Source organism: Eulemur rufifrons, unplaced genomic scaffold, assembly GCF_041146395.1.
Source record: "Eulemur rufifrons isolate Redbay unplaced genomic scaffold, OSU_ERuf_1 scaffold_58, whole genome shotgun sequence".
In the NCBI taxonomy this organism is placed as follows: domain Eukaryota; kingdom Metazoa; phylum Chordata; class Mammalia; order Primates; family Lemuridae; genus Eulemur; species Eulemur rufifrons.
The window spans coordinates 1,248,437-1,260,628 of record NW_027182840.1 but is presented as its reverse complement, the minus strand read 5'-3'; positions in this window follow the sequence as shown (position 1 = coordinate 1,260,628).

Here is a 12,192-nt window from a genome sequence, read left to right as displayed (position 1 = left end):
ACAAAAACGTCCCCTCCAGCGACTCATCCTTATGCGCTCTGGAGATAGGTCCTCTGCCTTTTAAAATAATGGAGATACTATGGTGGAATTATACAGAAAAGACTGGCTTATTGCCTGACACCCACACCAATTATTGGCAACAGGAAGTGACCTAGGCCTCAGCATCGGTTGGTCCGTGGCAGCCATCTAGGTTTTAAGGAAGCACAGATGAACCTTATCAAAATTATGGTAAAAGTGCTGGAAAAGCTAGCAAATAATTTCCATGGTAGTGGTTATTTCAAAAGCTCTGTGGCATACTTCTTTGAACTAGCCAGTTAACTGGGCCCACGCATAGTGGGGTGTAGAGAACCAAGGTGGATTCCTAGCTGATGAAGTGAAGGTTTCCTAAAGGAACGGGATGAACATGCGGATCCTGTTTCAGTCTCTGAAACAGGGTCTGCACTTTTCCCCTGCCACACACATGCTTACTTCTCCTTTCGGGGGATAATGAAAACAAACCTGGGAACTGACAGAGGGCCTGACACCCCACCCACAACGACCCCACCAATAAAAAGGTCCCCTCCAGCTACTAATTATTATGATAACTTGCAAAATTTCCCTGCATTTTTAAACAATGGAGAAAGGATGGTGGAATGATACTTAGAAGAATGGCTTCTTGTCCGTCTCCACTAACAAAAATAGGCAACATCAAGTCAGCTACGCCTCAGCATATTTATGTCCATGGCAGCCATCTTGGGTTTAAGGCGGCACCTACAAACGTTATCACAATTATGGTGAAACGTGCTGAAAATCTGGCAAATAATTCTCAACGTACTGGTTAATTCAAAAGATCTGAGGCATAATTCTTGGAACAAGCCAGTTACCTGTGCCCATGCCTAGATGGGTCTAGAGAACCATGGTGGATTCTCAGGTGATGAATCAAAGGATTCTTAAAGGAACAGGCTGAAAATTGCGGATCCTGTTTCAGTCTACAGGATCCGCACTTTTTGCCTGCAACACACATGTCCACTTCTCTTCTCTAGGGATAACAAAAACAACCCATCGGATAGACAGATGGCCTGCCCCCGACCCCCACCACTTCACACGAAAACGTCCACCCCAGCGACTCATCCTTATGCTATCTGGCGAAAGGTCCTCTGCCTTTTAAAATAATGGAGATAGGATGGTGGAGTTATACCTAAAAGACTGGCTTATTGCCAGACACCCATACCAAGTATTGGCAACAGCAAGTGACCTAGGCCTCAGCACACGTTTGTCCCTGGCAGCCATCTTGGGTTTAAGGAGGCACAGATGAACCTTATCACAATTATTGTGAAAGGTGCAGCAAAAGCTGTCAAATAATTCTCATGGTAGTGGTTATTTCAAAAGCTCTGCGACATAATTCTTTGAACCAGCCTGTTAACTGGGCCCATGCATAGAGCGGTCTAGAGACCCATGGTGGATTCCCAGCTGATGAAGCAAAAGATTCTTAAAGGAACGGGGTGAAAAGTGCAGGTCCTATTTCAGTCTAAGACAGAAACGGGATCCACACTTTTCACCTGTTACACACATGCCCACTTCTCCTCTCTAAGGAAAATATACACAAACTAGCAAAGTGACAGAGGGCCTGCGCCCCCCACCCACACCGACCCACCAAAAAATCTCCCCTCCAGATACTAATTATTATGCTAACTTGCAAAAGGTTTCCTGCATTTCAAAATAATGGAGAAAGGATGGTGGAATGATACTTAAAAGAATGGCCTCCTTCCAAACTCCAGTAACAAGTGTCATGAAATCCAAGTGAACTAGGCCTCAGCATAGTTTTCTCCGTGGCAGCCATCTTGTGTTTATGGAGGCAGAGATGAACCTTATCACAATTATGGTCTTATGTGCTGCAAAAACTGGCCAATAATTCCACACGTAGTGTTTATTTCAAAAGCTCTGTGGCATACATCTTGGTACTGGCCAGTTACCTGGGCTGATGCATAGAGGGGTCTAGGGAACCATGGTGGATTCCCAGCTGATGAAGCAAAGGATTTTTAAAGGAACAGGCTCAAAAGTGCGGATCCTGTTTCAGTCTAAGAATGAAACAGGATCCGCACTTTTCACCTGCCACACACATATTCATATCCCCTGTCTGGACATAATAAATTCAAACCACGAGACTGACAGAGGGCCTGTCCCCCAACGAACCCCGATTCCACAAAAAAACGTCCCCTCCATTGACTCATCCTTATGCTAACTGCCAAAAGTTGCTCTGCCTTTTAATATAAGGGAGATAGGATGGTGCAATGGTAATTAAATCACAGGATTCTCGTCATTCTCCCGTACCAAGTATTGGCAACACCAAGCGAGATAGCCCTCAGTATAGGTTTGTCCGTGGCAGCCATCTAGGGTTTAAGGAAGGACAGATGAACCTTATCAAAATTATGGTAAAAGTGCTGGAAAAGCTGGCAAATAATTTCCACGGTAGTGGAAATTTCAAAAGCTCTGTGGCATACTTCTTTGACTAGCCAGTTAACTGGGCCCACACATAGTTGTGTGTAGAGAACAACGGTGGATTCCCAGCTGATGAAGTAAAGGATTCTTAAAGGAACGGAATGAAAAGTGCGAATCCTGTTTCATTCTCTAAAACATTATCCGCACTTTTCACCTCCCACACACATGCTCAATTCTCCTATCTGGGGATAATAAAAACAAACCAGTGAACTAACAGAGGGCCTGCCCCCCCTACCCACACTGACCCCCCAAAAAAAACTTCCCATCCAGCTACTAATTATTATGCTAACTTGCAATATTTCCCTGCATTTTTAAACAATGGAGAAATGAGGGTGGAATGATACTTAGAAGAATGGCTTCTGGTCAGTCTCCACTAACAAAAATAGGCAACACCAAGTCAGCTACGCCTCAGCATAGTTATGTCCATGGCAGCCATCTTGGGTTTAAGGAGGCTTATACAAACGTTATCCCAATTAGGGTGAAACGTCCTGAAAACCTGGCAAATAATTCTCAACGTAATTGTCAATTTAAAAGCTCTGCGGCATACTTCTGGGAACAAGCCAGTTACCTGTGCCCATGCATAGTGGGGTCTAGAGAACCATGGTGGATTCCCAGGTGATGAATCAAAGGATTCTTAAAGGAACAGGCTGAAAAGTGTAGATCCTGTTTCAGTCTGAAACAGGATCCGCACTTTTTGCCTACAACACACATGCCCACTTCTCTAGGGATAACAAAAACAACCCATCGGATTGACAGATGACCTGCCCCCTCCCCCCACCCCCCACATAAAGACGTCCCCTCCAGAGACTCATCCTTATGCTATCTCGCGAAAGGTCTTCTGCCTTTTAAAATAATGCAGATAGGGTGGGGAATTATACCTAAAAGACGGGCTTATTGCCAGACTCCCATACCAAGTATTGGCAACAGCAAGTGACGTAGGCCTCAGCACACGTTTGTACGTGGCAGCCATCTAGGGTTTAAGGAGACACAGATGAACCTTGGCACAATTATGGTGAAAGGTGCTACAAAAGCTGTCAAATAATTCACATGGTAGTGGTTATTTCAAAAGTTCCGCAGGATAATTCTTTGAACTAGCCAGTTAACTGGGCCCACGCATAGAGTGGTCTAGAGACCCATGGTGGATTCCCAACTTATGAAGCCAAGGATTCTTAAAGGAGTGGGGTGAAAAGTGCGGGTCCTGTTTCAGTCTAAGACAGAAACGGGATCCACACTTTTCACCTGCCATACACATGCCCACTTCTCCTCACAGGGGAAAATAAAAACAAACTAGCGAACTGACAGTGGGCCTGTGCCCCCGACCCACACCGACCCCACAAAAAAAGAAGTCCCTTCCAGCTACTAATTATTATGCTAACTTGCAAAGGGTTCCCTGCATTTTAAAATAACGGAGAAAGGATGGTGGAATGATACTTAAAAGAATGGCCTCCTTCCAGGCTCCAGTAACAAGTGTCATGAAATCCAATTGAGCTAGGCCTGAGCATAGTTTTCTCCGTGGCAGCACTTTTCACCTGCCAAACACATGCCCACTTCTCCTCTCTGGGGATAATAAAAAGAAACCACAGAACTGACAGAGGACTTGCCCCAACAGCCCCAGACCCTACAGAAAAACTTCGCCTCCAGCCACTCCTTCTTATTCTAACTGCAGAAAGGTGCTCTGGCTTTTAAAATAGTGGAGAAGGATGGTGGAATCATACTTAAAAGAATGTATTCTTGCCAGTCTCCAGTACCAAGGATCGGTCACACCAAGTCAGCTAGGCCTCAGCATAGCTTTGTCCATGGCAGCCATCTCGAGATTAAGAAGGAAGAGACGAACCTTATGATAATTATGGTGAAAGGTGCTGCAAAAACTGGCAAATAATTCTCAACGTAGTGGTTATTTCAAAAGCTCTGTGGAATACTACTTAGAACCAGGCAGTTTTCTGGGCCCACGCATAGAGGGGTCTAGAGAACCATGGTGGATTCCCAGTTGATGAATCAAAGGACTCTCAAAGGAACAGGCTGAAAAGTACGGATCCTGTTTCAGTCAAAGACTGAAACAGTATATGCACTTTTTGCCTGCAACACCCATGCCCACTTCTCCTCTCTAGGGATAACAAAAACAACCCATCGGATTGACAGATGGCCTGCCCCCACTCCCCACCACCGCACACCAAAACGTCCCCTCCAGTGACTCATCCTTATGCTATCTGGCAAACGGTCCTCTGCCTTTTAAAATAATGGAGATAGGATGGTGGAATTATACCTAAAAGACTGGCCTTTTGCCAGACTCCCATACCAATTATTGACAACAGGAAGTGACTTAGGCCTCAGCATAGGTTTGTCCGTGTCAGCCATCTAGTGTTTAAGGAAGCACAGATGAACCTTATGAAAATTATGGTAAAAGTGCTGGAAAAGCTGGCAAATAATTTCCATGGTAGTGGCTATTTCAAAAGCTCTGCGCCATAATTCTTTGAACTAGCCAATTAACTTGGTCCACCCATAGTGAGGTGTAGAGAACCATGGTGTATTCCCAGCTGATGAAGCGAAGGATTCTTAAAGGAACGGGAAGACCATGTGGATCCTGTTTAATTCTCTGAAACAGAATCCGCACTTTTCACCTGCCAAACACATGCCCACTTCTGCTCTCTGGAGATAATAAAAACAAACCAGCGAACTGACAGAGGGCCTGACACCCCACCCACAACGACCCCACCAAAAAAAAAGTCCCCTCCAGCTACTAATTATTATGCTAACTTGCAAAATTTCCCTGCATTTTTAAACAATGGAGAAAGGATGGTGGAATGATACTTAGAAGAATGGCTTCTGGTCAGTCTCCACTAACAAAAATAGGCGACACCGAGTCAGCTACACCTCAGCATAGTTATGTCCTTGGCAGCCATCTTGGGTTTCAGAAGGCACATACAAACGTTATCACAATTATGGTGAAACGTGCTGAAAAACTGGCAAAGAATTCTCAACGTACTGGTTAATTCAAAAGCTCTGTGGCATACTTCTTGGAACAAGCCAGTTACCTGTGCCCACGCCTAGATGGGTCTAGAGAACCGTGGTGGATTCTCAGGTGATGAATCAAAGGATTCTTAAAGGAACAGGCTGAAAATTGCGGATCCTGTTCCCGTCTGAGACTGAAACAGGATCCGCACTTTTTGCCTGCAACACACATACCCACTTCTCCTCTCTAGGGATAACAAATACAACCCATCGGATAGACAGATGCCCTGCCCCCTGCCCCCACCACTCCACACAAAAACATCCCCTCCAGCCACTCATCCTTATGCTATCTGGCGAAAGGTCCTCTGCCTTTTAAAATAATGAAGATAGGACGGTGGAATTATACCTAAAAGACTGGCTTATTGCCAGACACCCATACCAATTATTGGCAACAGCAAGTGACCTAGTCCTCAGCACACCTTTGTCCGTGGCAGTCATCTTGGGTTTAAGGAGGCACAGATGAACCTTATAACAATTATGGTGATAGGTGATGCAAAGGCTGTCAAATAATTCTCATGGTAGTGGTTATTTCAAAAGCTCTGCGCCATAATGCCTTGAACTAACCAGTTAACTGAGCCCACGTACAGAGTGGTCTCGAGATCCATGGTGGATTTCCAGCTGATGAAGCAAAGGATTCTTAAAGGAACAGGGTGAAAAGTGCAGGTCCTGTTTCAGTCTAAGACAGAAACGGAATCCGCACTTTTCACCTGCCACACATGCCGACTTCTCCTCTCTGGGGAAAATAAGAACAAACTAGCGAACTGACAGACGGCGTGTGCCCCCCACCCACACTGACCCCACAAAAAAAAGTCCCCTCCAGTTACTAATTATTATGCTAACTTGCAAAAGGTTCCCTGCATTTTAAAATAATGGAGAAAGGATGGTGGAATGATACTTAAAAGAATGGCCTCCTTCCAGGCTCCAGTAACAATTGTCATGAAACCCAAGTGACCTAGGCCTCAGCATAGTTTTCTCCATGGCAGCCATCTTGTGTTTAAGGAGGCACAGACCAACCTTATCACAATTATGGTGATATGTGCTGCAAAAACTGGCAAATAATTCTACACCTAGTGTTTATCTCAAAAGCTGTGCAGCATACATCTTGGTTCTGGCCAGTTACATAGGCCCAGGCATGGAGGGGTCTAGGGAAGCATGGTGGATTCCCAGCTGATGAATCAAAGGATTTTTAAAGGAACAGGCTGAAATGTGCAGATCCTGTTTCAGTCTAAGACTGCAACAGGATCCCCACTTTTCACCTGCCACACACATATCCACTTCCCTGTCTGGGCATAATAACTACAAACCACCGGACCGACAGAGGGACTGTCCCCCAACCCACCCTGACACCACACAGAAACGTCCCCTCCGTTGACTCATCCTCATGCTAACTGCCAAAAGTTGCTCTGCCTTTTAATTAAAGGGAGAAAGGATGGTGCAATGATAATTAAAAGACTCGATTCTTGTCAGACTCCCGTACCAAGTATTGGCAACACCAAGCAAGAGAGCCCTGAGGCTAGGTTTGTGCGTGGCAGCCATCTAGGGTTTAAGGAATCACAGATGATCCTTATCAAAATTATGGTAAAAGTGCTGGGAAAGCTGGCAAATAATTTCCATGGTAGGGGTTATTTCAAAAGCTCTCTGGCATACTTCTTTGAACTAGCCAGTTAACTGGGCCCACGCATAGTTGTGTGCAGAGAAAGATTGGTGGATTCCCAGCTGATGAAGCAAAGGATTCTGAAAGGAACAGGATGAAAAGTGAGGATCCTGTTTCAGTCTCTGAAACAGGATCCACACTTTTCACCTGCCACACACATGCCCACTTCTCCTCTCTGGGGATAATAAAAAGAAACCACAGAACTGACAGAGGGCTTGCCCCACTAGCCCTCAGACCCCACATAAAAACTTCGCCTCCAGCCACTCCTTCTTATTCTAAGTGCTGAAAGGTGCTCTGGCTTTTAAAATAGTGGAGAAGGATGGTGGAATGATACTTAAAAGACTGTATTCTTGCCAGTCTCCGGTACCAAGGATCGGCCACACAAAGTGAGCTAGGCCTCAGCATAGTTTTGTCCATGGCAGCCAACTCGAGATTAAGGAAGAAGAGACGAACCTTATGACAATTATGGTCAAAGGTGCTGCAAAAACTGGCAAATAATTCTCAACGTAGTGGTTATTTCAAAAGCTCTGTGGAATACTTCTTGGAACCAGGCAGTTTTCTGGGCCCACACATAGAGTGGTCTAGAGAACCAAGGTGGATTCCCAGGTGATGAATCAAAGGATTCTTAAAGGAACAGGCTGATAAGTGCGGATCATGTTTCAGTCTAAGAGTGAAACAGAATCTGTACTTTTTGCCTGCAACACACATGCCCACTTCTCCTCTCTAGGGATAACAAAAACAACCCATCGATTGACAATGGCCTGTTCCCGCCCCCCCCAGCCCACACAAAAACGTCCGCTCAGGGACTCATCCTTATGCTATCTGTTGAAAGGTCCTCTGCCTTATAAAATAATGTAGATAGGATGGTGGAAATATATCTAAAAGACTGGCTTATTGCCAGACTCCCATACCAAGTATTGGCAACTCCAAGGGTCCTAGGCCTCAACATAGGTTTGTGCGTTGCAGCCATCTTGGTTTTAAGGAGGCACAGTTGAACCTTATCACAATTATGGTGAAAGGTCCTGCAAAAGTTGTCAAAAATTCTCATGGTAGTGGTTATTTCAAAAGATCTACGGCATAATTCTTTGAACTAGCCAGTTAACTGGGCCCACGCATAGAGCCGTCTAGAGACCCGTGGTGGATTCCCAGATGATGAAGCAAATATATCTTAAAGGAACGGGGTTAAAAGTGCGGGTCCTCTTTCAGTGTAAGACAGAAACGGGATCCGCACTTTTCACCTGCCACACACATGCCGACTTCTCCTCTCTGGGGAAAATAAACACAATGCAGAGAACTGACAGAGGGCCAGCACCCCCCACCCACACCAACCACACAAAAAGTTAAGTCCCCTCCAGCTTCCAATTATTATTCTAAGTTGCAAAATGTTCCCTGCCTATTAAAATAAGGGAGAAAGGATGGTGGAATGATACTTAAAACAATGGCCTCCTTCCAGGCTCCAGTAACAAGTGTCATAAAATCAAAGTGAGCTAGGCCTCAGCATAGTTTTCTCCGTGGCAGACATCTTGTGTTTAAGGAGGCACAGATGAACCTTATCACAATTATGGTGATATGTGCTGCAAAAACTGGCAAATAATTCTACACGTAGTGTTTATTTCAAAAGCTCTGCAGCATACATCTTGGTACTGGCCAGTTACCTGGGCCCATGCATACAGGGGTCTAGGGAACCATGGTGGATTCCCAGCTGATGAACCAAAGGATTCTTAAAGGAACAGGCTGAAAAGTGCGGATCTTGTTTCAGTCTAAGACTGAAACAGGATCCGCACTTTTCACCTGCCACGCACATATTCACTTCCCCTGTCTGGACATAATAAATACAAACCGCTGGACTGACAGAGGGCTTGTCCCCCAACCCATCCCGACCCCACACAAAAACGTCCCCTCCAGTGACTCATCCTTATGCTAACTGCCGAAAGTTGCTCTGCCTTTTAATATAAGGGAGAAAGGATGGTGCAATGATAATTAAAAGACTGGATTCTTGCCAAACTCCCGTAACAAGTATTGGCGACACCTAGCGAGACAGCCCTCAGTATAGGTTTGTCAGTGGCAGCCATCTAGCGTTTAAGGAAGCACAGATGAACCTTATCAAAATTATGGTAAAAGTGCTGGAAAAGCTGGAAAATAATTTCCATGGTAGTGGTTATTTCAAAAGCTCTGTGGCATACTTCTTTTACCCAGCAAGTTAACTGGGCCCACGCATAGACCGGTCTAGAGACCCATGGTGTATTCCCAGCTGATGAAGCAAAGGATTCTTAAAGGAACGGGGGGGGAAAGTGCGGGTCCTGTTTCAGTCTAAGACAGAAACGGGATCCACACTTTTCACCTGCCACACACATGCCCAATTCTAATCTATGGGGAAAATATAAACAAACCAGTGAAGTGACAGAGGGCCTGTGCCCCCCACCCACACCCACCCCACAAAAAAAAAAAGTCCCCTCCAGCTGCTAATTACTATGTTAATTTGTAAATTTTCCTTGCATTTTAAAATAATGGAGAATGGATGGTGGAAAGATACTTAAAACAATGGCCTCCTTCCAGGCTCCAGTAACAAGTGTCGTGAAATCCAAGTGAGCTAGGCCTCAGCATAGTTTTCTCCGTGGCAGCCATCTTGTGTTTAAGGAGGCACAGACGAACCTTATCACAATTATGGTGATATGTGCTGCAAAAACTTGATAATAATTCTACACGTAGTATTTATTTCAAAAGCTCTGCAGCATACATCTTGGTACTGGCCAGTTACCTGTGCCCATGCATACAGGGGTCTAGGGAACCATGGTGGATTCCCAGCTGATGAAGCAAAGGATTTTAAAGGAACAGGCTGAAAAGTGCAGATCCTGTTTCAGTAAGACTGAAACAGGATCCGCACTTTTCCACTGCCACACACATATCCACTTCCCCTGTCTGGACATAATAAATACAAACCACCAGACTGACAGAGGGCCTGTACCCCTACCCAACCCACCCCATACAAAAACGAACCCTCCAGTTACTCATCCTTATGCTAACTGTCGAAAGTTTCTCTGCCTTTTCATATAAGGGAGAAAGGATGGTGCAATGATAATTAAAGACTGGATTCTTGTCAGACTCCCGTAACAAGTATTGGAAACACCAAGCGAGATAGCCCTCAGTATAGGTTTGTCGGTGGCAGTGATCTAGGGTTTAAGGAAGCACAGATGAACCTTATCAAATTATGGTAAATGTGCTGGAAAAGCTGGCAAATAATTTCCATGGTAGTGGTTATTTCAAAAGCTCTGCGGCATACCTCTTTGAAATAGCCAATTAACTGGGCCAACGCATAGTGGGGTGTAGAGAACCATGGTGGGTTCCCAGCTGATGAACCAAAGGATTCTTAAAGGAACGGGATGAAAAGTGCAGATCCTGTTTCAGTCTCTGAAACAGGATCCGCAATTTTCACCTGCCACACACATGCCCACTTCTCCTCTCTGGGGATAATAAAAACAAACCAGCGAACTAACAGAGGGCCTGCACCCTTCCCACCCACAACGACCGTACAAGAGAAAAGGTCCCCTCCAGCTTCTAATTATTCTGCTAACTTGCAAAATTTTCCTGCACTTTTAACTAATCGAGAAAGGATGGTACAATGATACTTAGAAGAATGGCTTCCTGTCAGTCTCCACTAACAAAAATAGGCAACAACAAGTCAGCTATGCCTCAGCATAGTTATGTCCGTGGCAGCCATCTTGGGTTTAAGGAGGCACATACAAACGTTATCACAATTATGGTGAAACGTGCTAAAAACCTGACAAATAATTCTAAAAGTACTGGTTAATTCAAAAGCTCTGTGGCATACTTCTTGGAACAAGCCAGTTACCTGTGCCCATGCATAGAGGGGTCTAGAGAACCATGGTGGATTCCCAGGTGATGAATCAAAGGATTCTTAAAGGAACAGGCTCAAAAGTGCAGATTCTGTTTCAGTCTAAGTGTGAAACAGGATCCGCACATTTTGCCTGCAACACACATGCGCCCTTCTCATCTCTAGGGATAACAAAAACAGCTCATCGGATTGACAGATGCCCTGCCCCCGCCCCCCACCACCCCACACAAAATAGTCTGCTCCAGCGACTCGCCTTAGGCTATCTGTTGAAAGGTCATATGCCTTTTAAAAAACTGGAGATAGGATGGTAGAATTATACCTAAAAGACTGGCTTATTGCCAGATTCCCATACCAAGTATTGGCAACAGCAAGTGACGTAGGCCTAAGCATAGGTTTGTCCATGGCAGCCATCTTGGGTTTAAGGAGGCACAGATGAACCTTATAACAATTATAATAAAAGGTGCTGCAAAAGCTGTCAAATAATTCTCATGGTAGTGGTTATTTCAAAAGCTCTGCGGCATACTTCTTTGAACTAGCCAGTTAACTGGGCCCACGCATAGTGCGGTGTAGAGAACTATGGTGGATTCCCAGCTGATGAAGCAAAGGATTCTTAAAGGAACAGGATGAACATGCAGATCCTGTTTCATACTCTGAAACAGGCTCTGCACTTTTCTCCTGCCACACACATGCCCACTTCTCCTCTCTGGGGATAATAAAAAGAAACCACAGAACTGGCAGAGGGCTTGCCGCACCAGCCCCCAGACCCCACATAAAAACTTCCCGTCCAGCGACTCCTTGTTATTCTAACTGCCAAAAGGTGCTCTGACTTTTAAAATAGTGGAGAAGGATGGTGGAATGATACTTAAAAGAATGTATTCTTGCCAGTCTCCAGTACCAAGGATCGGCCACACAAAGTGAGCTAGGCCTCAGCATAGTTTTGTCCATGGCAGCCATCTCGAGACGAACCTTATGACAATTATGATGAAAGGTGCTGCAAAACCTGGCAAATAATTCTCAACGTAGTGGTTTTTTCAAAAGCTCTGTGGAATACTTCTTGGAACCCGGCAGTTTTCTGGGCCAACGCATAGAGGGGTCTAGAGAACCATGGTGGATTCCCAGGTGATGAATCAAAGGATTCTTAAAGGAACAGGCTGAAAAGTGCGGATCCTGTTTCAGTCTGAGACTGAAACACTATATG